The 26,039-nt window shown below is 51.0% G+C and overlaps 1 protein-coding gene across 4 annotated transcripts in view; it reads right to left on the reverse strand.

Moving 5' to 3' along the window:
* DNAJB6 (DnaJ heat shock protein family (Hsp40) member B6) overlaps window positions 1-19,594 on the reverse strand; it is a 68,506-nt gene extending 48,912 nt beyond the window's left edge. The window contains exon 1 of one of the 4 annotated variants that reach the window (XM_027051266.2): window positions 19,451-19,594. The gene's annotated coding sequence lies outside the window, so the exon portion shown is untranslated. Of the gene's footprint in view, window positions 1-18,989; window positions 19,014-19,450 lie in introns of those variants that run through there. The other 3 variants (XM_027051263.2, XM_027051264.2, XM_027051268.2) reach the window with 3 other exon arrangements.
* Window positions 19,595-26,039: the final 6,445 nt, after the last annotated feature.

The following is a 26,039-nucleotide window of genomic DNA, read 5'->3' on the forward strand; positions in this document are numbered from 1 at the left end:
AACAGCCGTGACAGACCCCTAACAAAAATATTACTGGGGTCTGCCCTCCGGTCCTCAAAGGGGGCCTCAGAATCATGGTGACATGAGAGCAACTTAAGAGCAGAAACTCAACTGTAACAGGCACGTGCAAGGGGCACCCACACCCCTCACGGGAAATTCCACAGACAGTGTGAGGCATCAAGAAGCTTCCGAGCTGCAAAAGGGAGGGAGTCTGTTAATTACCAAAAAGACGAGAGATGTCTGGACATTACGCAGATTCCTTAGGTACAGGGGAGTCTCGGAGGAGGTAGCTCTCTTCCGGGACAGGCTTCCTCCTTTCCAATGTAAATGTAGGCGGTTGAGAGCGAGGCCAAGGGCGTTTCAGGCTTCCACTGGGTTTTGATTACTTTAAACTTGCAACAATCTCTATGCCAAAGAGATGGGGGGCAGGGCACCCTGCCACGAGCACCCACAACAGTAACTGGAGGACGTACCTCCAAGAACACGGTCGTTCACCATATAGCTTTTTGAACTGTTTCGGTAGGTTCAACTTAAAATACTGAGGTATTTGTGTGAAATGCACTCAACTACACAAGATGGGAGTACCCAATTTGAAAAGGTTTCCTCGGGGCGCCCGGGTGGCTCAGTCGGTTAAGTGCGTGAGCCTCGTTTCAAGGCACGTCACGATCTCAGGGTCTGTGCTGACATGACAGCTCGGAGCCTGGAGCCTGGAACCTGCTCGGGATTCTCTCTCCCTTGCTCTCTGCCCACCCCCGCTCACGAGGGCAGGCGCTCTCTTTCTCGCTCTCAAAATAAACATTCAAGAAAAAGTTTCCTCCGTGGTAGTTACTGGATTCAGAGCACACCACCGAGTCAGCGACACCAGCCAAACCATCTTAAAATTACTAGCCACAGAAGAGGTCATCAATTCTCGAGACCAAGAAGCACAGCAAGCTTACGTCTTCAGAAAGAAAAAACCCGAACGCAAACTACAGCACAGCAGCTGCCAGAAACAGCAGAAAACTCGAAGCCCTGCGTCCCTACCTCAGAGGGCTGAAAATTACGTGACATTCTGGTCCCTGCTGAGCTCCAGCTGCTGCCGCTTGCACCCGCAGGGCATCCTGGGAGCTCCCAGCACTGCAGGACCGGGCAACCCACTGCGCCCAATGGAGCGAGGGTTAGAAAAGTCTCAGAACTAGGCTCTCACTTCCTAACGGCTGAGCCACAGGTGGCCAGAGGTCACCCAGGGAGTCAGATGCCACCGCTCAGACATCCTTGAACTCACTTTAAAGCTTGTATTCTCAAGTCCAGTTTCGCCAGCCTTGGCACTCAGGTGCCTGTTTCCGTGCAAGTGACGACAGCAGCGTGGCAGGGCCCTCAAGGCCGTCGGCGCACGCGTGGGAATTGGCCCAGCCTTGCCAGATGTGAACGCCGCGGTGCCTTAACCAGAGACACCCCCAGGACGGTCACCGGGGCTGAGCGAGCGCAGGAGAACCATCAAGTAGCAGCACCCGGGAGACGAGCAACACTCGCGTGATGGCGACCAGCGGCCACCTGGCCCGCGTCCTAGACGGAGACGGCCCCTCGGAGAAAAGGCGAACGAACTGAAGTGTGCATCAGACCAGCCGTCTGCAGAGCCGGACCCCTCACCCTCCACCGCCCCTGCAGCAGCAGGCTGTCCGTACCTCCCCCCTTTCCTCTGCTCCTTCACCCGGTCCTGCCCAGCCGCCACCCGCCCCCCTGGTCCCCCACCAGCACAGGCACCCCCAGAAACAGCTCTCACAGCTGGGCGCCCCAAGCCCTCGGCACACTGGGCTTTCCGGTCCGTCCGTCTTGTGGTTTCCTCTCCCTACGAGCCCCGTGGGCACAGGGTGGGGAAGCCAGGGTTCCGGACCCCTTCTCAGGCTGCACTCCCGCGTCTTCATCGTCACCCCCGTTCTGCAAATACCACGGATCCCACAGCGATTCCCCAACGTAAGTTCCTATCCTAGGTCTCTGCTTGGCACTTCAGACACGAATAGACAGATGACTGCTTGACACAGCCACTTGGCCGTGTGACAGACGTCGCAAATAGAACAGGACCAAATTTCACTGGGTCCCCACCCCACTCCTGGTCTTCCGCGACTGAATTCTACCTCGTGCTCTCATGCTGTGGACTGGAAATTTCGCCCTCACCGACACCACTACCCACCCCGTGACAGAACACCCACACACGGCAATCCACAGTGTCACCAGGCCTAGCTGCCAACTATCTCAAAACCCTTCCACTTTCTCCATCTTCAATGGCACCAGCCCCTCCTGCTGCAGGAGCCTCTTAACTTAATCACACCGTCTTCTCTCACAGCCAAGGTGAGCTATAAATACACAGGTGCTGTCACAACAGATGAGAGATGGTGTCCAGCACCGGACAGAACCAGCTACGAAGGACACGGTCAGCTCCGCCGAGGACCAGATGGAACGAGACGTTACTTCGCTGACCAACGTGGAGTCTGGGGCAGAGGCGCAAGATGAGCCGAGGACACGCCGTCAAGCAAGAAACTGAAGACGCAGCCGACGTCCCAGGCCGGCCACTGTGACACCTTGAAGGTGACTGAGAGTGACAGCAACTGAATGGGGACACTTGGGCCCCGGGACTGGCGTGTGGAGCAGGAGAAGGGTATTCAGCAGAATACCGGCCGGACGGGACTCAAGCGTCTAGAGAACAGCACCGTGCCAACGTCGGCTGCTCCGTTCGGGGGTGTGTACTGTGGTTAGATTGAGGAAAACTGAGTCAAAGGTGGACAAGAAAGGTCTGTCGACGTCTTGACAACGCCACTGTAAATCTGAAATCACTCCAAATTAAAAAACAAAAACCTTAAGTCAAAAAGGAGTAGAGCCAGTTCAAAAGGACACGAGAACAAAGCTGATGGAGCACTCGTGGACCAGAAGGGACGGTGACGGGACCACCAGGAGGAGTGCCATGCGTCCCGAGCACACGAGCACACACACGAGCAGGAGTCCCGGATGGTCTGTGCTGCCTGCCGCTGGACGAGCTACGCTTGCGACCGAATGGCCGATGAGCCAACATTCTTTTTAAAGAATTCCTGCTAACAGATGCACGAGAAATGCTAGAATTAGAAAATTACCCTTCTGAAAGTAATAACTGGGGTGCTTCTCAAAGCACAGACTTCGACCAGCAGCACCCGCACGTTCTTGCTAAGCGAAAGGACCTCTTAAGTAACCGGCTTTTAACTTTGCCTCATAAAACACTTAGTCCAAACATTCTTGCTTGAACAAAGTCCAGGGAGCAGCCCTTAATCTTGGACAGTTACTGGATTCTCCGTGGTGAAGAGTGGGCCTCCAGGGAGCTGTCACCCTTTGGTCCCTGGTCCACAGGCGGGCTGAATTTCTCTTCGACACAGGTATCTCCAAACATTCAGGGGTTTACCATCGTGAATTTTTCACTCTCTAGACATACAGCCTTACATCTCTGGGTTCCTAAATCTCCACCTTGAGCAAGCTCCAAGGCCGCGATCCCTTCCTACCCGGATTCCAGCACCATCAATGATGCAGGGACGGTCCAGATGTCACCAACAGAAGGGAACAAGACATTTCTCCTCTGAACCTGGATCACCAGTGCTAGGTCAACTCTCGTAAGAACCATACCTGACTTCAATTACCACCATAAACTCAGCTATGCCTTTTTGAGTCTGTGATCGCCCTGCTGCCTCCCGCTACTGCCTCTGTGCAACGGCGGCTCTTCGGATCAATGAGCCTCACAGCTCGCCCCAAAAAGTCCACCTTGCTTATGTTGGCCCACTGTCGCAACCAATCAAAACCTCTTTGACACCCATTCTACCATCAACATATTTACTCCCAATGGAAACAATGATGTAATTCTGAGTGACTGTAATCACATTTATTGATAACAATCATACGCTAGCTTAGAGAATAAGTCACCCAGTTTAGAAAGCAAATATGTAAACAGGTTAGTCAAGGACAACACAAATATGTATGGAGACAATGACACAAACAAAGCTTAAAAGAACACTGCCATTTATTGATGAACTGGAAAACAGAAAGCAAACAGAAAGCTCCCTGTGCAGAGACAACCTCAGCTTCAACTACAATGACCGCACACACAGACAAAACTATGAAACCCCATGGCCCACGTAAGAGGCAAGAAGTTAGTGTGGTAAGACTTAGGTGGGGGAGGGGGGGGCTCAAGAAAAAGGATACAATTCAAGAACAGTTTTTTAAATAAGATTTTAGGGGTGCCTGGTGTCTCAATCGGTTAAGTGTCCAACTCTTGGTTTCGGCTCAGGTGGTGATCTCATGGGTCATGAGAGTGAGCCCCGAGTTGGGCTCTGAGCTACCTGCACAGAGCCTGCTTGAGATTCTCTCTCCTCTGTCTCTGCCGCTCCCGGCTCATGAAGGCTCTCTCAAAACAAATAATTAAAACACATTTTCTCTTCAACGTTTATTCATTTTTGAGAGAGAGAGCACGAGCGGGGTGGAGGAGACACAGAATCCGAAGCAGGCTCCAGGCTCTGAGCTGTCAGCACAGAGACCTATGCGGGGTCCAGAGACCCAGCTGTGAGATGGTGACCTGAGCCGAAGTCAGAAGCTTAACTGACTGAGCCACCCGAGTGCCCCAATAATTAAAACACATTTAAAAAAAAAGGGGGGGGGGCACCCGGGTGGCTCAGGTCATGAGCTCGCGGTTCGTGAATTCAGGTCCTGAGTTGGGCTTTGTGCTGACAGCTCAGAGCCTGGAGCTTGCTTCGGGTTCTGTCTCCCTCTCCCTCTCTGCCCCTCCCCCACTCGCACTCTGTTGTCTGTATGTATGTCTCTAAAAAATGAACATTAAAAAAATTTTTGATAAATAAATGAACTAAAATGGTCTTTACCCTCCTGAGATCAGCCCAGTGTCCCTGCTCCCCAGCCCCAACCGCAAGCGAGTCTGAGGGAGGGAAAGAACTTGCTGTCCAGCCCTCATCCAGGACTTGCTGTGAGTCCCACACACGCACCTGAGGTCACAGGGAACAGGTAACACCAGAAAAAGAGGAGCCCTCGAGGGTGGGACTCCGGCCTTCTCTTCTCAGGTATACCCAGGACGAGGGGGCATGCAGCTCCCTACTCACTGCCCCCCACCATCTGTGGACACTGCCAGGAAAAAGTGGCTTCTCTCCTGCATCCAGGCGCCAAGTAAGGAAGCAATCATTACATGAAGGGGCAGATCACGTCAACTGAAAGCACAGGTGCCCACAAAGGCTTCAGGCAGCTGGAAACGGCCCCCAACAAGCATCCGAAACTCCACGGCCTGATGGTATAAGCCCGCCAGCCACACACACGTTTGTTTCTCAGGTCATTAAAATTAAACAAAACTTGAAAACCCCCGTCCCTTGGTCACACCCGCCACATTTCAAGGGCCCCACAGCCACATGTGGCTACTGACCTCCATTCTGGAAAACACAAGCAGAGGGCAAAGAGAGCTCCTCTGCAACCTAACAGATATCAACTCAGGCTTACAGGCGATCTGGGTGAGATAATTCATTACGTAATCTTTGCCAATGGTATTCTGAAACTTCTCTCGCTTCTGATGGGACCCCACTCCTGTATTTTAAGAAAGCTACAGAAAACCAAGACGTCATATTCTTTCAGCTAAGAACAACTGCTTCTTAGGACAACTGGTGTGTTCATCTATGAAATTTCCTAAAAAAACTCTACCTCTTTAGTAAAGCCACTAAAGTAAATCCCATTAACTAAAAGTACCTCCTCCCATAAACTCCCATAAACCCTCACCATCAGGACTTTCAGGAAGTGTGTCCTAAAGGCCCGTAGTACCTACCTATACACAGGTGAATACCACATAAGTAGAAAAATTGAGTGTACATCTCCCCAGTACACCTCACGATGTGATTAAAAATTACAGAACAAGGGGTACCTGCCTGGCTCAGTCAGAAGAGCCGGGGACTCGTGATCTCAAGGTCTTGAGTTTGAGCCTCGAGACGAGTGTAGAGTTTAAATACAACTTAAACCTAAACTACTATGTACATTAAAACCAAAAATAAAGTTACAAGTAACAAGATTAAAAATACTTGCATGTGCTTGCCAATCATAAAGTAAGCAGCTACGATTTCAAGCTACGCTGTGATCAGGACAGTGCCACGAGGGTTCTAGAACAGTGTTCTTCAGGACAGATACGGGTGGTAGTCAAGGGCAGATGTCCTGGGCCTTTCACCAGTGTCAGTCCAACGCCACAGTCGGAGCGAGATCCTCTGAAAGTGTTCTCATCCCAGCGCACACACTACAAATACGGCGAAACACAAATGCTGACAACTCCTGACTCGGTGCCTAGTTCATCCCAGTGGGTACCTGAGGACGTCAGGATCAACCTGTAAAGGTCAACTTCTTTTGAGATAAACATACAGGTTTCATATTTAAAATGGCAAACTCGGGGCGCCTGGGTGGCTCAGTCAGTTAAGCGGCCGACTTCAGCTCAGGTCACGATCTCACGGTCAGTGAGTTCAAGCCCCGCGTCGGGCTCTGGGCTGACAGCTCAGAGCCTGGAGCCTGTTTCAGATTCTGTGTCTCCCTCTCTCTGACCCTCCCCCGTTCATGCTCTGTCTCTCTCTGTCTCAAAAATAAATAAACGTTTAAAAAAATTTTTTTAAATAAATAAATAAATAAATAAAATGGCAAACTCAACAGACACATTTACTCTCCCCCCTCCTGAAACATCCACCAAGATTCTCCTTACAGATAGGACTTCTGCTTTCCAACACATAAAGAGCGGTAAAGTCACCACTCCACACCAACAAGCAAAACAAAGTTGAACTGAAAAACGGGATTTTTTTGTTGTTTATTGCCAGAGAGAGGGTGCACGTGGGGAAGGGACAGAGAGAGAGGATCCCAAGCAGGCTCCACACGGTCAGCACAGAGCCTGACGCAGGGCTCAATCCCACGAACCATAAGATCACGACCCGAGCCAAAATCAAGAGTCTGATGCTCAAACAACTGAGCCACCCAGGCACCCCAAGAAAACAGCTTCTTTTTTTAGATCTGCCCCGTAAGTGAGGTGTGCCTCCCGCACTGAAAACACAGGTGGGCACACAGAATGGGAACTCGCCAATGCAGAAGCCTCCAGAGAGAAAACCGATGAGCTGACAGGGAAATCCGAACTGTCACCAGCCGGGGTTGCTGGCAGCTCTGTGAGGACAAGTCTGAGGTACACACTTTCATGAGCTCTACCAGCCCTCACGGGAAATCTGGGACAAAAACGTACTGGGGCTTCGGGCAAGGGAAAAGGAACCATTTAAAAATACCAAAACGTGGGGTGCCGAGCATTCAGCTCTTGGTTTTCTCTTGGGATTCTCTCTCCCTCTCTCTGCCCCTCGGCTGCTCATGCTCTCATGGGCTCTCTCTCCCTCAAAAATAAACAGGGGATGGGCGCCTGGGTGGCTCAGTCGGTTAAGCGTCCAACTTTGGGTGATGACCTCACGGTTCGTGGGTTCGAGCCCCGTGCTGGGCTCTGGGCTGACAGCTCAGGTCCCGGAGCCTGCTTCAGATTCTGTGCCTCTCTCTCTCTGTTCCTCCGCCACCTGTGCTATCTCTCTGTCTCTCAAAAATAAACATTAAAAAAAAATTTTTAAGAATTTTTTAAATAAATAAACTTTAAAACAAAATAAATACAAATACCAAAACAGGGACACCTGGCTGGCTCAGTGGGTTGAATGTCTGACTCTTGATTTAGGCTCTGGTCATAATCTGCTGGTTTGTGAGACAGAGCCCTTCTCCCCCAGTAGGGCTCCGTGCTGGGGGAGGAGCCTGCTTGGGATTCTCTCTCTCTCTCTCTCTCTCTCTCTCTCTCTCTCTCTCTGCCCCGCCCCCCCCAAACACCACACACCACTTTCTTCTAGAGGAAGTCTGCCCTCAAGGGAAATGCACTGCTGGAGCCCAACCTACCTGGGGGCAGGGAAATACCCAACTCCAGTCCCCTCCTGCCCTCCTGTCCCACCCGAGGGGAAGTGGGAGGCACTGGTGAAGTGGACCAGAAAGCGGAGACCTGCTCAGGGACGGGGACACCTCCACCTCCCCCACCGGCCTGCACACCACTTGCCTACTGACAGCAAGCAGCTCCTTTTGTCTGGTACCTCATGCGCACCTTTCAACAAAACATCACCAGGCATACCAGAGGGCAAAACACAGTCTGGCAGGCTTAAGCAAGCCTCGGCACAAGTCACCAGTGCAGGAATCACCAAATCAGGAATCCGGTGAAACTGTGATTGATATGCTATGAGCTTTAATGGAAAAGCAGACTACACGCTAGAACAGAGGCACAACGTAAGCAGAGGTGAAATTCCTAAGAGTCAGCAAGGAATGCTAGAGAGCGAAACCCCGGCAGAAAAGATCAAGGTCTCTGATGAGCTTAGTAGTAAACGGGGCATGGCTGAGCCAAGGGGCAGACAAGCCAGGGGAGGAACAGACCGACCGCAGAGCGCCCAGTGCCCGTGGGGCAGCCAGCAGAGGTGCAGCCCGCGGCCGGAGCGCCAGAGCTAGGAAAGGAAGGATCAGAAACAAGGCTCCGAAGCATCAATCAGCTCTGAAGGACTAAATGAGAATTTCCCCCAAATTAACGTCAGGCACCCAACAACACCTCCAAGAAGAACGGAGAACACTATGTGGGATACATACCCAAAAATTACACCTGGGCGTATCACATTCAAACTTCAGAAAATCAAAGATTAAAAAAACCTTGAAAGAAGCCAAAGGAACAGACAGCCTACCTATGAGGAAGCAAAAGAATTCCATCCGTGTAAGAAAGAAGGGAGTGAAACAGTTTTAAAGTGCTGGGCGGGGGGGACGGGGGGGGGGGGGTGGACACCACCTCCAATTCTGTAGCCTGAAAAGTTATCCTGCAAAAGTGAAGAAGAAAGCCCCTTCTCTGGCCAACGAAAACTGAGGGAACTTGTTGCCAGCAGATCCACCTTGCAAAAAATGTTAGAAGCCCTTCAGAGAGAAGGAATATGATGTAGGAAAAAACTCAGATCTGCATAATGAACACCAGAGAAATGAGAGGTAGATATAAAACACGCTTTAATTTTCCTCAGTAATCTAACAGGTAACTGTTCCTCCAAATAACAGCAACAGCGTATTCCACGACAGACACTTCTGCGCATCCCTAGACTTCCTGCAGGTGAAATGAACGAGAACCCCACAGGCAGGAGGGAAGAACTGGCATCAGAAGGTGCTTGCACTACCCAGGGACCATGACAGTGTCGATGGCTGTGAAGTCAGTCATGAAGGAACACTGCAAACTCTAGGGCGACCACGAAAAAAGGTAAAGAGGAAAGGGGGGGTGGGTAACACTCTAAAAAGGAAAGAAAATGGAATCACATGAAACGTTCAATTAAATGTACAAAAGGCAGGGGCGCCTGGATGGCTCGGTTGGTTAAGCGCCCCATGTTGGTTTCAGCTCGGTTGGTGCTCTCCTGCTATGGGAGATCAAGCCCCACTCTGGGCTCCGTGCTGAAGGTGAGGGACCTGCCTGCAATTCTCTCCCCGCCCTCTCTCAAAATAAATAAGTCAACTTAAAAAAAAAAAAACTACAAAACGCAAAAAAGTTGGAAGACAAAAACAGCAACAAAGGTCACTGGTAAAAACCCATAAATGGTTCAAGAGCCACTTTAAACATCAATGGCCTGGGGGCACCTGAGTGGCTCAGTCAGGCTCCACACTGTTGGTTTCGGCTCAGGTCATGATCTCAGGGTTTGTGGGTTTGGGCCCGAGTCCGGGCCCACACTGTGAAGCCTGCCTGGGATTCTCTCTCTCCCAGCCCCTACCCCACTCACTCTCTCACAATAAATAAACATTTAAAAAAAAAAAAAAAAATCCACGGTCTGAATAAAGCATTCTGCAGCCCACCTAACAGAATTTCTCCTGCGTGGCACACTGACACACCCACTTCTCCATCAGCCTCCTCTCAGGCCCTTCGAAGAGCTCGCTCTTCCACGGGACACTCCCACGGGCTCCCCCCACCCCCTCAGCTAACCAAATTGGACGCCCAGGCCCCTTCCTTGAACCCCGGCCGGCCAGGCCCCTACGACCCAGCAGCTACCCTTCCCTAGCTCAGCCTCTCCCATGGGTCAACCACCCACCGGGAAAAGTGGAAGGATGCACAGGAGGCAGGTCTGCGTCCCGTGCACACCTGCAAGGCCTCAGTCAGTACACCTGCCGCTTTCTGGCCTGTTACTTTTCGTGCCTGTCACCTTTACTGTTTTTTTTTAACATTCTTAAAAATTGGTGTTAATGGACACGCTGTAATAGTCACAAAAAACACAAGTTAGAGATGCTAGTTATTTTTCCTGCAACAGTTAAGATGAAATGTTTCATTAATTTACTACCAAAACCCACCACACATGTCACCCGTGTCAACTTGGGGGGGGGGGACCTCAGACTCCTGCACAGCATCAAAGGCTCGTCCCCCGATTTCGTATCCTCCCGGCTGCCATCCCAGGTGCAAACTGGACTTCACCATCGGGCTTTGAACAATGAGGTCTGAGTGCCCTGGTCCCTCCCAGGTGCCCTCTGCATCCTCCAACTGCAAGGAGGACACGCCTCCTCGCCGGAGGACCACTTCGGTGCAGCTAGCTTCCTCCCCGCTGAAACTGCATCTTACACACGCCTCCATCATAGCATGCATCATCATCTCGTACCCATCACTGTTTTCCAGGCTTTTTACATCATAAACTCCTTGAGGGCAGAAGCCATCAAAGTTAGCTTTCGATCTCAGTAATCCAGTCCCCAGCAAATTATGAGGAGACTGAGTACAGTTACTCTGGGGAACAAAATGTCAGGGAACTATTCAAGTTCCCTCATATTCCACTGGTGAATCAGCTGAAGCCCCATCGATTCATCAATATGCATGCTGCACTCAGTATTGTAAATGTTGGTGCATAAAGGGCTTGTATTTCCTAATTAAACCTCCCAAAGATTTCACTTCTAGGAAGACTTGAGCGAATCAGCAAATCTTCTCATTGGCTAGGACTCGGTCCATGACGGCGATCCTTTAACGTCTGTTGGGCAACCATCTTTGACGACTCCATGGAGCCCGTCACTACCTACTTGCTTGACGGTCAACTGTCCTAGCCACACTGGAAACACTTAACCCCACTCCTTCCCAGTCTGCGTTCAGGCAAATGACACTGCATGTGACTTGAACACACCTCCCGCCTTACAAGGATAAACTCAGTCAACGAAAAGAGCAGAACTGGAGGCATTTAAATTAGCATCTTTCAAACTTTTCGTAGAGCGTGCAAGGTTGAATTTGGCAAACTAAAAAAATACATGTGAAACACAAACACACACAAAGATGATAATGTGACCTGATAAAGGTATTACCTACACAGCTATTACTATACAACATATAAACACATAAAGACACATACGCCCCAAACTTACAAGGTCACAGGCCAACTTTATGTCAATATAAGAAATAAAGAATTCAGGACTAAATCACGAAAAGAAAAAAAATTATGCAGTACCAGGACAAAGAAATGTGGGCACGGCGGCACCACCACCAGAAGTAATGGTCAGATGGAAACCAGGCACCAGGCCTGCACCCCAGCTCACGCTGCAGAGGCCCTTACTGGCAGGGCAGTTTCAGAAAACACACACACAGGCCACTATTACCCCTTTAACAATGAAAGCCATCCCATGGGGTGGCAGGCACCAGAGACACGGGAGCACCCTGACCCAGGTGATGCCTGAGCACCCAGTTCAGGCACTGAGGGCAGGACCGCTGTCCTTATTTCTGCACCAGAAAACCCGAGGCCCAGAGACGGTACCCACCCAGGGTTCAGAGTTGCACACCACTGTGGTGAACGAGCGAACCAGGAGTCAAGCTCACACCCAGGCCCTCCAAGCATAAGCTGCTCTCTGCAGATACAGAAGTGAGACGCCAAAGTAGCTCACTGCGGGTGGGCGGGGGGGCCTAGGGGCACAGTAGGTTAAGCTTCCAAACTCTTGACTTCATCTCAGGGTGCTTGAGATCAAGCCCCAGATGGCGCTCTGCCATGATAGCAGAGAGCCTGCTTTAGATTCTCTCTCCCTGCCCCCCCCAAAATAAATAAACACGAGACACGAGAAAAAAAGAAGTATCTCACTAAGTATGCTGTAGAAATTTCTACATCAAAACAATGGGTCTTTTAAAAAAATAAGAAAGAAAAGGACACCATCTCACCCACCTGCCTTCCGCAGAGGCTGCACTAATTTCCATCCTAACCAGTGTCATCAGCCTCATGTTCCTACCCTCAGGAACAACACTAACCCGTCTGACTTTTCCACCCACTTAAGTGAAGCCTGATCTGTTCTGCACCCGTGAAGTTAAGCATCTTTTCATGTTCAAGAGCTATTTGTAAGTGTCTCCACTGAACTGCTGGCCTATGTCCTTTGCCCATTTTTCCACCTGTTGCCTTTGTGTTTGGCGGGGGAGGGGGGGAAACCAAGTTCTTACTATGTCTTCTAACATCCATTCCTTCAATGGGGGCCATTCACCAGCTGAGCTGAAAAATACTCACTTGCTAGGGCTGGAAGAAGTGGTCGCTATAGAGTACTCCTATCAACATAAGACAGAGTGCAATTCAAACTCTCAAGCGAGTCCAGACAAGCCCAGGACAGGCACCCTGTCAGCACAGAGGCTCCAGAGAAAGAAGCACAAACAGAGACCTACACAGATGGTGGTCTACAGAGCCACTTAGTGTGTGGGGAGGCTCCTCTAGTGGGTTAAGCATCTGACTCTCGCTTTCTGCTCAGGTTATGATCTCACAGTTCAGGTTCATGGGTTCAAGCCCTGCGCTGGGCTCTGCAGTGACAGTGTGGAGCCTACTTGGGATTCTCCCTCTCTGCCCCTCCCCAGCTGGCATGCTCTCTCTCTCAAAATAAACAAACTCGTAAGAAAATATGTTCCTGTATACCCAATATGCCAGACATTGTACATCCTAATCTCATCTTCTCAAGAAGTCTCCATCCACTACGCTGTACCTGAACGATCACGGACTAGCTGTCTCTGGAAAAACAAATTCTCGCTTCTTTTAGGTTACACTTCAGTAGTCTCGACGACACACAGAGAAATCCTGTAGTCTAAAGCTTCGGTTCATCGGAGAAAACAGCTGCTGTGGTAAAGAGATTAGTTCTCATGGCACATCGTCCTCAAAGGATGAAATGCCTCCTCTTTCCCAGAGATTCTCTGGATTAACCGTTTCTCAAGTCTAACTCCGAAGGGTCCAACCCTGCCCATGGAGACTCTTGCTTCCCTCCAAGTAAACCTTACAACCACGAAAACTGAGCTGGGGCATATACACACACACGATTGCCAACATGTCCCTGGGAGTGAAGGCTGGTACTTCAAATACCGATTTCTCTAACGTTGCTTGCACTTTAACCCCTGTACCATGACCTCAATACCGAAACAGAAGCTCTGGTTCCCAAAGTTAAGTCAGCTAGCAACTTCTACAACCACTCTACAGGTGAATTAAACCATCATTACTAACATTTACAAGTTTTATATTCCTAGAGAGTTCTTGATGGTAGAATTCTGGGTAAAATAAGTCTGGTCATTTTTTCTAAGTGAGATTTCACTTCAATGACCAAGAGAAAAAAGAGCATTGATTTCCCAATCAAACCACCTTTACTAACTTCTTTTCCTGTACATCATTGAAAAAGTACTAGAAAGGCACGCTACAGATTCCCAAACCTCTTGGGTACCTTCAAAACCTCACCTGATTCACTTTAGACTTCCTATGACCAATGAACCACCTCATTTTCCATTCAATACGATAATCTCTAAAAATCCAGCCCCTTAAGTCAAATACTCTTCATCAACTGCATGTAAACCAGTCCGTAGGGAAAGAAAAGCTCTAGCTACAAAGAGAACACTGGGGCACCAAAACAAAGACGGAAGTTAAATGTAACAAAATATCCCATGACACCACTAAACGCACAACTTCACTACCCCTCCCTCCAAATACCATTTCCCCCACCCCACCCCAGAAACAAGGTGCAAACGGAAATGATCTCTATGGAATAAGGCGAGGAGTGCTCTTGTCCATGAAGTTTACCTACCCTCATCTTTGACCACGAACACAGTAGGTATTTGATGACCTACGTGAGGTGCTCCGTGATGAGTTAGCTCTAACAAGCCAAATTTTCTACACAGCTCAGTTACGAAACCTTGGTTTTGTTACTATTTTACAGAAGAGAGAAAGATACTCAAGAACGTATGTGTCCACCATGACTGCTACAAACACACCACCCTTTTAGACCTCTAACAGACTCATAGAGTCAAGGTCCTCAAGCCTGGGACTTAAGACACCTCTACATTCTGAAATGTTGTTACTCTGTATCCCAAATCTTAGCCACCCACAGAAGTGACCATCTTTCCACCAGACCTTTCTCAAACATCTCTCCACCTAACATCTAAGCAACCTTGCTCTGCTTGCAAAACAGAAACAAAACCTCCTTTGTTCCTTCCCAATCCTTGAGACTCAACATTGAAAATGGAGCTCAAGGCAGAAACCCCCTTTCTTGCACAAGGCCTGTTCTATCCCCCCCCCCGACCCCCCACCGGGAGAATGCTGCCGGTTCTACACTGTTTCAAGTAACGTAATTCCAGGTCAAAAACCCACTGAAGACACTCCCTCTCTTCAGCTTTAAAAACCAGAAAATCAAAACACTCATTACTTCTACTAACCCAGAAAAGTCATAATTGTAAAGAAAACATTTTCTAAAATGTTTAATTGTGACCTCAAACTAATTTAGTGCAATGCTGTCTGCTTCGTGGAAAAGCAGCAGGCCCGACGTTCAACAAGAAAGAGGTCTGGGAGTTTCCTCTGTGTCATTTCATTACCTGACAAATTACCAGAACACACACACACGTAGGTGGGGAAACAGAAATGAACTGTCACTCCTTATCACAGACCATCTACTAAGTCTTTATCTTGTGCTGACCTAACATGTCCTTAAGTATTCCCGACACAAACGAGGAAATTACTTCCACTGTAACTCAAGATCTCAGACCAACGACTGCAAAAACCGGCCATCGTCAACATTCAGACACTTAGAAGCACGACTAAAGTCCCTTCATTACAAGAGAAGACACGGCAAGCACTCAGTCCTGGTACTTGTGAATGCAAATTGGGTATTTTTGCCCCCAACTTTCCTAAAATCTGGATTTCATTTATCGCAGCAGGGTAATCAGGACAAAGACAAGCCTGGAAGAAGGATCCAATTCAACCAGTATTCTCTCGGCACCCTGGGTCTGGAGCAATGCGACAGGCACAAAGGGAACACACAAGAGAAGGTTCCAGGCCTGCCCCAGGGAACACACAGGGAGGCCCCAGCACAGATACAAGGCAAACTGCAATAGCCTTTGCTGGTGAAAAGTAGGATGAGCATTTCCAAGGGCACAGATCACATGCCCCCTGAAGCAATCACACTCCAAATACAACTGATCCTTGCAACTGAAGTGAAGAATCCTAAAACACCTGGAGCATTTTCATAAATAAATATACACACAGAAAAAAACAAACCCACGAAGTTCTACTGCCTCACAGCCGTTCACCGTGGTTGCTATTGTCTATCTAGAATGGCCAAAACTCCTTACAAATGTTAGGGGTAGCATTTTTAAAAACACCAAACTATGTCCAAATAAGGAATAGCTCTCGAAATAAGGTATTACGGATATAAATAAAACAGACTCCTCCCCCCACTGACGTAGAATGCAACCCTTAGAAATTTAACTACCTTTTTAATTCCTCTAAGATTTTATTTTCAAATAATCTCTACATCCAACAATGGCCACGAACTTACAACCCTGAGGTCAAGAGTCACACACTCCACCGACTGAGCCAGCCAGGCACCCTTCATAATTTTTTTCGGCAATTAATTTTCCCCACCTTAAAAATGAGACATTTAAAAAAATAACAAGGTATTTTTTAAACTTTCTAAGTAGAACATTTAAACAAAAGAGGTCACCAACGGGTGCACCTGGGTGGCTCCGTGGTTTCAGCATCCAACTCACTTCAGCTCAGGTCAGGATCTCCAGGCTTGTGAGTTCGAGCCCCTGAGTCAGGCTCTAAGCTGACAGTACGGAGCCTGCTTGGGATTGATTCTCTCTCTCTCTCTCTCTCTCTCTCTCTCTCTCTCTCTCTCTCTCCCCCCCTTGCTCACACTCCCTCAAAATAAATAAATAAGCTTCTTAAAAAAAAAAAAGTTCGACTGGCTTCTGCATGCACCCCTAAAATTACAAAGTTTGAAAAACACCTACAATCAACCTATAACGAAAGCATCAAAATTCTCCAAGCTGAACTCCAGAAGTTCTTTTTTCCAATTAGGCTTTAAAATTGTCTTTCCATTCCTACATTATCATCCTTTTTTTTTTTAATTTTACTTATTTATTTACTTATTTGAGAAAGAGAGAAAGAGCGCGCGAGCACAAGCAAGGGAGGGGCACAGAAGAGAATCCCAACCAGGCTCTGCTGTTAGTGCACAGCCCGACCTGGGGCTCCAACTCCCAAACCATGAAGTCCTGACCTGAGCCAGAACCAAGAGTCGACACTTCAGTGACTGAGCCACCCAGGGGCCCCTAATAATCACTTCTACTACTATTCTTATCTTCACCAACTTTGCTCTTCTTCTCATTTACCTCCTGAACTTAAAGTTCTCACAGATCTTATTTACCCAAAAAAACACTACAGCATTTGTTACATCTCGCCACTGACCCTGTCCTGAGAATTCCCTAATAAGCCTGCAATTATGCCAATTTCCCCACTAGGTGGTGTCCTGAACAAATTTAGAGCAAACCAAATTTCCAACATAGACCTCCACCACTCTAAATTTTGCAATCATTTCCCAGATAGTAAAAAGGCGAAATAAGGCTTTTTAAATACCCTACTAAAACATCGACTTACAAATATAAAGCCTGATTCCATTAACTTAATCCTTACCAAGAGACATCAGAAATGGAACATAATCACCCTTAACCATCACAGCGGCTGATGGCAGTCCCACTGCTGTAACCTCAGCGGAAGGTAACAGGAAACACCACCAAGGTGACACAGTGAGCATTACACTGCAACCCTGAAAAGATGAACTTAAAATAATTTACCAGGGCGCCTGGGGGCTCAGTCGGGTAAGCAAGCGTCCGACTTCAGCTCAGGCATGATCTTGAGGTTCGGGAGTTTGAGCCCCGTGTCGGGCTCTGTGCTGACAGCTCAGAGCCTGGAACCTGCTTCAGAGTCTGTGTCTCCCCAACCCCCTCTCTGCCCCTCCCCCACTCCCACTCCTTCCCTCTCTTGAAAATAAACATTAAAAACAATTTAATGGGAAAAACTAACTTACCGAGCTTTAAAGTCCCTTTTTAAAACTAAAAAATACACATGCATACATCATCCCACCACAAACCTGATTTTTGAGTTTGCTGGGTTGAAAACTATCGATGGTGTGGAGTACAACTCTATTTGTTTGAACCTGTCCAAAACAGAGTTAATACAAGGAAAAACGGGTCTACTCTTAATTCTTACACCTGTAAGAATCATGAGTTTGCTGAAAAAGAAAAGCTATTGTAAGCCACTTAATTGCAGGAATAGCGTAATTCCCTACCCATAATTTACTCTTCAGAATATTAGTCAAAGGATACTCCCCACCCAGCCCTCCAGGTAAGTCAGACCGGCAACCAAAAATACCCCTCAAATACACCATGTCAAGAAAACAAACTTAACAACACTGATTTTTTTTTTCCTACGAGGGTGCTGAACTCCTGAAACTCTTTAAAGCCTTGTTTTTACACTTCCAATCTTCCCCTTCTACAGCACCAGCTCAAGGCTGCTTAGGCCCATTTCAAAATTCAGCCTCCCGGCTCCCACACCCACCAACCACTCCGCCAAGCCCATTTACTTCCCGAATTCAGACGCGAGTAACAAACATTCCACCGCCCACTAGATAATGTGCGTAAAAAGCACGGATCTTTTTGTTACCGGGCACACAAATACAGAAGCACTGGGGCCCCCACATAGGTGGCTCAGTCGGTTAAGCCTCGGCTCGGATCGTGATCTCTCTGGTGTGCGTTCGAGCCCCGCGTGGGGCTCTGTGCTGACGTGTGGAGCCCACTGGGGATCCCGTTCCCCTCTCTCTCTGCCCCGCCCCTGCTCCTGCCCTCGCTCTCAAAAAAAAAAAATAAATAAACAAAATAAAAATAAGTAAACATTAAAATATATACACGCAAGTACTAACCCCAGAGAAACTGTAGTCTCTTACTGTGAACAGGAGAAGTCCAGATTAAATTTCCCAGAGAAATCTGAGAATGGGGTAGTCTGGGGGGAGAGGCAGGCTGTAAATACGTGTCATTAAAACATTTCTGATACACACAATCAGCGGAGAAAACGATCAGGAAACGCGTTCCAACGACAAGTTTCTTCTCTCCTTTTGCTGGTCGGTCGTTCAAGTTCGCCCTAACTCAATTCGAAGTCCTACGACTTCTGGTCCCAACTCAGCTGGGCGCCGCTCCGCCTGCCCCGCCCCCCCGCCAGGTGGCGGTGTGACCTTGCCCCCTTTCCCGTCGGCTCTCAGGTGGTAAAGGAACGCGTCCGCGGCCCCTAACAACCACCGCTGCCTCCCAAAACAGGTCTGGGCCACACGAAGTTTGCGATTTACTCTTCTCGCCAACTCCATCCCCGCTTGGGCAGAAGCGGCCATAAACCGCAAGCTCCGGTACAGCCGGAGCCCCCCCCCCCCCCCCCCACAGCGCACACTGGCCATGTCGGTTGAAAATTCGGGCATTCTGCTCGTCGCCAAACTTTAGAAAATCCCAGGGGGAAGTTCCGGGAACGCGGCTTCGCGTCTCCCGGAGCCGCTTCCTGGTCCCCGCGCCCCGCAGCGCCGCCCCCCACGAGGCTTCCACCCTCTCTGCAGACCCGCCTGGTCTCCGGCTTTGGGCTCCTTCCTCCACGCGGAGCTTGAAAGAAAGAACAAACCTGCCTTTCACGCCGCCGGCCCCCCGCCAACGCTGAACTGGACGGACGCGGGGGGACCCCGGCCCCGCGCCGCCCGCCCTCCGCACGGGCCCCGGCCCAACCGCCGGCGCGGGCCGGCCCAGGACGAGTGCCACCCCCCGACTGCGGGGGCCCGCGGCCTCGCACCGGGTCCCCGTGCTCCGCGGCCCGACGCCCACCCCCGACCCCCCCCCCGGGCCTGACCCCCACCCCCCCCCCGCCCGACCGCCCGCCCGAGGCCGGACGCCCACCTGCGCGGCCCGCACCCCCCCGCCTCACGGCCGCCCGGACTCCACAGCGGGCCCCTGGCCGCCACCGCCGCCCCAGCCCGACGCCCACCCCCCGAAGCCCCGGCCCCACGGCAGGCCCCTGGTCCCCGACCCCCCCGACGCCGGCCCCGCGCCGGCCCCGAGGCCCGACCCCCGCCCGCGGGCGGCCCTCACCGAGGACAGGGAGCCGGCAGCGGGCAGGAGGCGCGGCGGGGCGGCGGCCCGGGTCCCCTCAGCTCCGGCACGGCGGCGCTGGCGGCGGTGGCGGCGGCGGCTCCTCGCGCTTTCCTTTCTCTCCTTTCTCCGACAACAAACAGGAAGTGCGTCACGCGGCGGCGGCGGCGCGGCGACGTGCACTTCCGCCCGACCCTGACGCCGCGCATGCGCCCCGCCCCGCCCGCCTTCCCGAAGGTTCGCGGAGGCCGGGCGCTGGCGGGAGGCGGGGGTGGGGGGAGCGGAGCCGGGGGCCGTGCCCCGGGGCCCCCCGCGCGTCCCGTCCCGCGCCCACCGAGCTTGCGGCGGCGGCGGCGGCGGGTCTGGGACGCCCGAGCCGCGCCGGTCTTCGTCTCCCCGGGGCCGGCCGGCCTCGGCCGCCCGGGGACCCGCCTCCGTGACCTCCGCTAGTTCAGGCCACATTCAGGGTAATGAATGAGACACGGCAGGCGCAGGGGAAGCTCCGAGCGGAAGCGGCCCCTTTGTGAGCGGACGCTTGTGTGCACGCGCGACGTCCGCGTGTGAGCCTGTCGCCCCGCAGCGCCGGCCCCGGTGGGGGACCGAGCCCGGGGAGCTGCGTGCTGCGCGCTCCCTGCTCCCCCCCCCCCCGGAGCCCCCTCCCCAAGCCCAGCGCCCTTCTGGCTGCCGCCGAAGGTGGTGTTCCCGGCGGCCGCCTGAGCCACTTCAGGGAGCTGCTCGGTCTTCCTGCGTGTCTCCCGTGTGCCCGGGACGTCCGCACGGTGTTCCACTTCTGCTTGCTCTGCTGCCAGTCTGCCTTACGTCAGTTTAACCGCTAGCCCAGCTGAAGAACCCGCAAGGGAAGAGGGGAGAACTTTGCCCCCATGGAGCCGATCCGAGTCCTCCGGATCCTCTGGAAGAGCACACCGTCCACACTGTTTATTTGTGGCAGCTGATTACTAACCTTCACTGTAGGCATCGGGAAGGTTTAAGTAGCCATGGCTGTAGTTTTAACTGCTCTAGGGGCTGAGGGCGGGCCGCCCCGAGACCCAAGACGGGCCACTCTGGCATGAAGGTGGTTTTGAGGTGAAGGCGGTGGAGCCCCTGTGAGCTCAAGAGAACCCCTCCCTTGATAACATGGAAGTCACATTCCTTCTCTGAAGTCCCAGACCCCTGCCTTCTTCTCAATTCGGGAGGACACGTATCCCTCACTTGGCCTGACTTTAGAATTTCCATGGCTGCGTGGGTTCCCCATGTGCAAGCTATTAAATTAGATATTTCTCCTGCTCGTCTATCTCACATTAATTTGATCCTTAATCCAGTTAGAAGGACTTTGAAGACAGAATTCTGGCTTCCCTGTTAAGGAGACAGGACACGCTTGCTACCCGAGGCTGCTTCAAAAGGAAACATTCTTTTACATTGTGTGTATTCTTTTGTTTCTTAAACCCTCATTGTATCACAAGGTAGATTTTAGTAAGTAACCAATCAGCAAAAGGAAACAAGTTTCTTTGAGTCAATTTCCTACAATGTTTCCTTTAACACACTTGATGGTAACACTTAAGATAGGTTCAGCAGAGACGAGCACTTCATTCAGATATACGCACGATTTGGCACAGTCCCGTGTAACCGTATATACCAGCCCACTGAGGGAGTTTTATTTCCCTTCCAGTGTTGACAGTGCTATCATGTGACATTTCACATTTAAATAAGTCCCTACAGCAAGTGTGAGCTAATCTTGAAATGCAGACAGCACAGAGACTTGAATTTTAAATAGTAAGTTGTAGGCTCACCACAAATAACTTCTTCATTCTCCCTCCAAAAATAAATAAATAAATAAATAAATAAATAAATAAATGTTTGTTCAAACCTCTGTCAACACAGTGAACCGCATCACCAGAAAAACCAACTAGGACAGAACAAGTCTCCAGCCCCGACGGGGTCCACGTGGTGTTCTGGATGAACATTAAATAAAGGCCCTAAATGCAATGCCTAAGTAACTCTTTTTAAAAAAAAAGAAGATGGGCCACCTGGGTGGCCCAGTAGGTTGAGAGTCCATCCAGCTCTTGGTTTCCGCTCAGGTGAGTTCCAGCCCCGGCTCTGTGCTGACAGGGCAGAGTCCGCTTGGAATTCTCTCTCTGTCCCAGTCTCTGCCCCTCCCCCTCCATTCTCTCCCCTCCCCCTCCATAAATAAATAAATAGACTTAAAAAAAAAAAAGTAACTCTCTTAAGTAAACGACAGAGATCTTTCAAGATGAGATTCAGGATTTATTCCAAAATTAATGTTAGCCCAGATAGTGGTGCTACTGGAAACTCCAGTCCACAGGACAATTATCTCGAGAAGGAACAGCAAGGATTCCCACGGGAGGAAGGCACCTTTGCAGGGGAAGGAGGAGGCAAAGCAGAAGGGCAGAGTCGGCCTGCGGAGGGTGAGCAGGTGGTGTAACAGACACAAAGGCTTTGCACCGTGGGGATGGGAAGGAATTCCCTGTGTGGAGGCAAGGACTTGACTCCTTATCTGGTGGGAAAGAAAGCTACTCGATGACAAACCTGTGGTTTGCAGTGTGGCTGGAAGAGTAAGGAGGCTCTGACTTTGTTGCCTCGCCTGTAAAGTGGGGATAATAGGCTTGTTGTGAGGGTTGTGTGTGTTCGTCCCAACGCCTGGCGTACAGTGATATTCAGTAAGTGATAGCTCTCCCGTGTCACAGCCTCTTTGAGAAACTGATAAAGGTCACAAACTTCATCCCAAAAAAATGTGCAAGCGATAGGAGGGCATCTGCAGACCTTGAACACCCTGACACACACACAAATCCTCCAAGCCCGTCCACAAGTCCAGGAAGGTCCAGAATGACCCGTGAAGGTCCAGAGTGCCAGGTGAAGGTCCAGAATGACAGGTGACAGTCCAGAACGACAGCTCAGCGCTATCAAACTGTAAAATTGATGCTTGATCCAAGAACAACATTTGTAGAAATCTCCCAAAGGCGGTAAGTGAAGGAAAGAGAGGGGGAAAAAAGGTACCTATAAGGTGACTGATCACAACTTTGAAGAAGGCAGCTCCTTCTTACCAGGACATCTCATGCCAGCCGTAAAAATAACAATGTAGTTCTAGTTCCTGACATCAAATAAACCCAAGGTACCTTATGATAGTGGGTATAATGTACCATTTTTATAAAATTGTCTTCGTGTCTGTGTGCGTGTGTGTGCACACGTAGGTGCAAGTGGGCTTTGAGCCGCCTCCTTTCTCACTCACACTTGCCAGTGGGTCTCCCAGTTGCGGCACAAGGCTTGGGGGCAAAGCTTGCCCCACCGGGAACTGAAACCACCCCCTGGAGCCCGAGGACCAGATACCCCCGCGATGGGCCCCAGGACAAGATGTATCTGACCCTCACTGCCCGCCAGCCAGGCCCCATCCCCCTCTGCCCACATTTTCCTCCTATGAGCCCGGAACTCGGTCCAGCACTCTGGTGACCGTCTCTGAGTCACTACTGTTCTGTCTTCCTGGTGTCGGCCTCGCTGAAACAAGTCCTTTTCTCGGGTCCCCACCGCTCATTTCTCTGCCTCTGGATTCTGTCCGCAGCGAGCGGCCAGGCCTGGTCTGTTTGGGACCCGGAGCCGGACGCCCCTACAGCCCTGCGCCCCCCCCCCCCCGGGTGGTGTGCTAAGCCCTGAACTTTATTTTGGGTGAAAAGCAATCAAAGCCCAGCAGATTCAGGAAAAGCTCTTTACCTCCCCAACTGCCCAGATTTACATTGGAAAGAAGAGACTGCCCCCGGAAGAGAGCTACCAACAAAGGTCCCCTTCTACCCGAGAAACCTACCTGCATGACAATGCAGCCTTGCGGTCCAAGTATCTCCTGTCCCCTTCCTGCTGATGGCCTTCCTTCCTTTGTTTCCCCAGGCCCCACCCTTCTCCTTAGCATGGGGTGTCACTTAAGCCTCCAGACTGTCTTTAAAACCTCCAGTGGGTGCGGATTCCTGGTATGTGCAAAATTAAGTCTGATTTCCTCCCGTTAACACGTTTCCTGTCCGTTTGATCCTTAGTCCAGCTAGAAGGACCTTGAAGTTCAAAGTAAATGTCTTCTTCCCCAACACACGTGTGCACGTATGCATATGTGTACATGAAATACACACAATATGGCAGGATAATTGTTTTCCCTCTTCCCACCTGAGCTGTTGGCGGATAACGAAGGACAAAGGAGGAAAGCAAATGCAGGCGTATTAACGCGTATGCCCCAGGTACACATGGGAGGTACCCAGGAGCTGCCCAAGCCACCATGGCGTCTTCAACCAAAGGCACAAGAGAGAGGTGGAGTGGGGGGGAGGCCAGTCTAGGGAGGTTATCAGGCAAAGCAGCAGAAACAAGGTTGGGTTGGTGTGCAGATCTCCGTCCCCTGCCGTCTCCAGCGATAGAAGTTTCTCGCTGTTTAGAATCCTCTCCCACTGCTGAGAGGGAGACGCCCTTCCACGTGGAGACCCCCTTGTGCAGGCAACTTCCCCTTACCAGAGGGCAAGCGTTGACATAACCCTTAAGGCAAAGAGGTGTATGTATTCGGGGGCAGCGTTCTTTACTTCCCCAACGTATACGCACAGAAAACCAGAGGAATATTCAGCCAATTGTTAGAGTTGCTTCCCAGCCAGATTTCACTTAGTTCTTACTTTCTTCTTTCTCGTTGTATGACCTTCTGTATTACCTATAAGAGACACGATTACCTTTTAAATTTCACGCAGCAGAAGCCACGGAGTGGCAGAGTCCCTGCGGGACCCTGTGGTGTGGGGTGAGGCAGGAAGAGGCTGAAGCAAAGCAGTGCAAAGGCATGAGGAGTGCATTCGCATTTACCCATGTATTGAGCACCTACTGTATACCAGCATGATGCCGGGCCCGAGACGCAGGTCAGAGGAGACAGCCTCGCTCCCTCAAAGAGCGTAGGGTCCAGTGAGACGACAGCCCCGTGAGCCTGGTGCTGTGGGAGCGCCGTGAGGCTCTGGTGGGGTTTTGGAGTGATGGGGTCCAGAGCCATGGCCAAGAGCGGATTCCGGAAGACGTCTTTGGTGCAAAAAGTTGATTAAAGCACGGGGGGCGGGACCCGTGGGCAGAAAGAGCTGCCCTGGGGTTGTGAAGAGTGAGTGGTTATTACTCTGGAGCCGGGGAGGGCAAGTCCAGGGGAAGTTTCCAGGGAGATTTGCATATGCTGCTGAGGACTCACAGGCTCCTGCAGGCCTGGGGGGCGGTGGTCCCAAGGTGCTTTCCCCTCTAGCGAAGCATTAAGACAGGAGGGTCCTGGAGATTAGGCTACGGATGGGACGGCCTTTTCTGGTAGTTTTACTAAGACATTTGTAAACTGATGGCGCCCGCATCCCGCATCCCGCATCCCTGTGACCTCTATCAGTTAACCATTGCTTTTCTTGCCCTCTCCTTTGTCCTCAGCGCCAGGCTTACCTGAGGACTGTCACACACATCCCATGGGGGGTGGGGGAGGGGTGCTGGCTTGCGCTCTGCCCTCAGCCTGCCCCCTGCTCCCTCATCAGCTCCAGGCCCAGAGCGGGGGGGGGGGGGGGGGGGGGGGGGGTCCAGGAGGCAAGGAAAGCTTCCCGGAAGAGGGAGTCCTGAAGGATGTTCGAGTTAAAAGTTGAGTCCCTGTGGGGTTAGAGAGAATTCCAGACTCAGGAAAACATTCCAAGAGGGTGGCCAGGACTGAAAACAAAAACAGGGGCTCCTGGCTGGCTCAGTCTTGATCTCAGGGTGGTGAGTTTGAGCCCACATTGGGTGCAGAGCTTACTTAAAAATGAAATCTTTAAGAAAACAATAAAAGGTACCAATTGTATTTTTTTAACATTCATTCTTGAGAGAGAGAGACAGAGCGTGAGCAGGGGAGGGGCAGAGAGAGAGGGAGACACAGAATCCGAAGCAGGCTCCAGGACACAGAATCCGAAGCAGGCTCCAGGCTCCAAGCGGTCAGCGCAGAGCCCGACGCGGGGCTCGAACTCACGGACCGCGAGATCGTGACCTGAGCCGAAGTCGGACGCTCAACCGACTGAGCCACCCAGGCGCCCCTAAAGGGTACCGATTTTCAAACTGTTGTATGTTCTAAGAATGACAACATGATTCTTGTTTCAGAAGGAAAATCTTTTTTGCTTACGAAAAGGCAGTGCTACTGTCATTGGAAAGCGACCTCCGTGCTGCAAGCCGCAATGTTCCCTGAAGACAGAGTTCGGGATAAAGAGGAATGATAGCTGACTGCTTTGCCGGGCAGAGGAAGGGTCTGGGGGTTTCCTAGGGAAACACAGGATCGGGCCGGCGTCCACAGGAGCTGTGTGTGCACCACCAGCCTCCTCGGTTATTTTCAGGGTGGTCCTGGGCTCCTGAAACAACGAGCTAAGAAGGGAAGAGAGGAGGAATGAGGAGGAGAGGAAGAGCGTACTTTGAAATCGAGCTTTGCTGAAGCAGTGCTCAGCCGTTTCCCTTTTGTTCAACTTTCTGCTCGTAAGTGGTTCACCGTCAGCAAGGTCCAGAGGGAAACGACGGAGGCCGACGGACTGTGACTGCCAGCTGGTCTCCCGGCTCGGGCACCCCTGCGCCCCGGCTACGTTTCGGGTGA

This window comes from Acinonyx jubatus, chromosome A2 (genome assembly GCF_027475565.1).
Source record: "Acinonyx jubatus isolate Ajub_Pintada_27869175 chromosome A2, VMU_Ajub_asm_v1.0, whole genome shotgun sequence".
NCBI classification, from domain to species: domain Eukaryota; kingdom Metazoa; phylum Chordata; class Mammalia; order Carnivora; family Felidae; genus Acinonyx; species Acinonyx jubatus.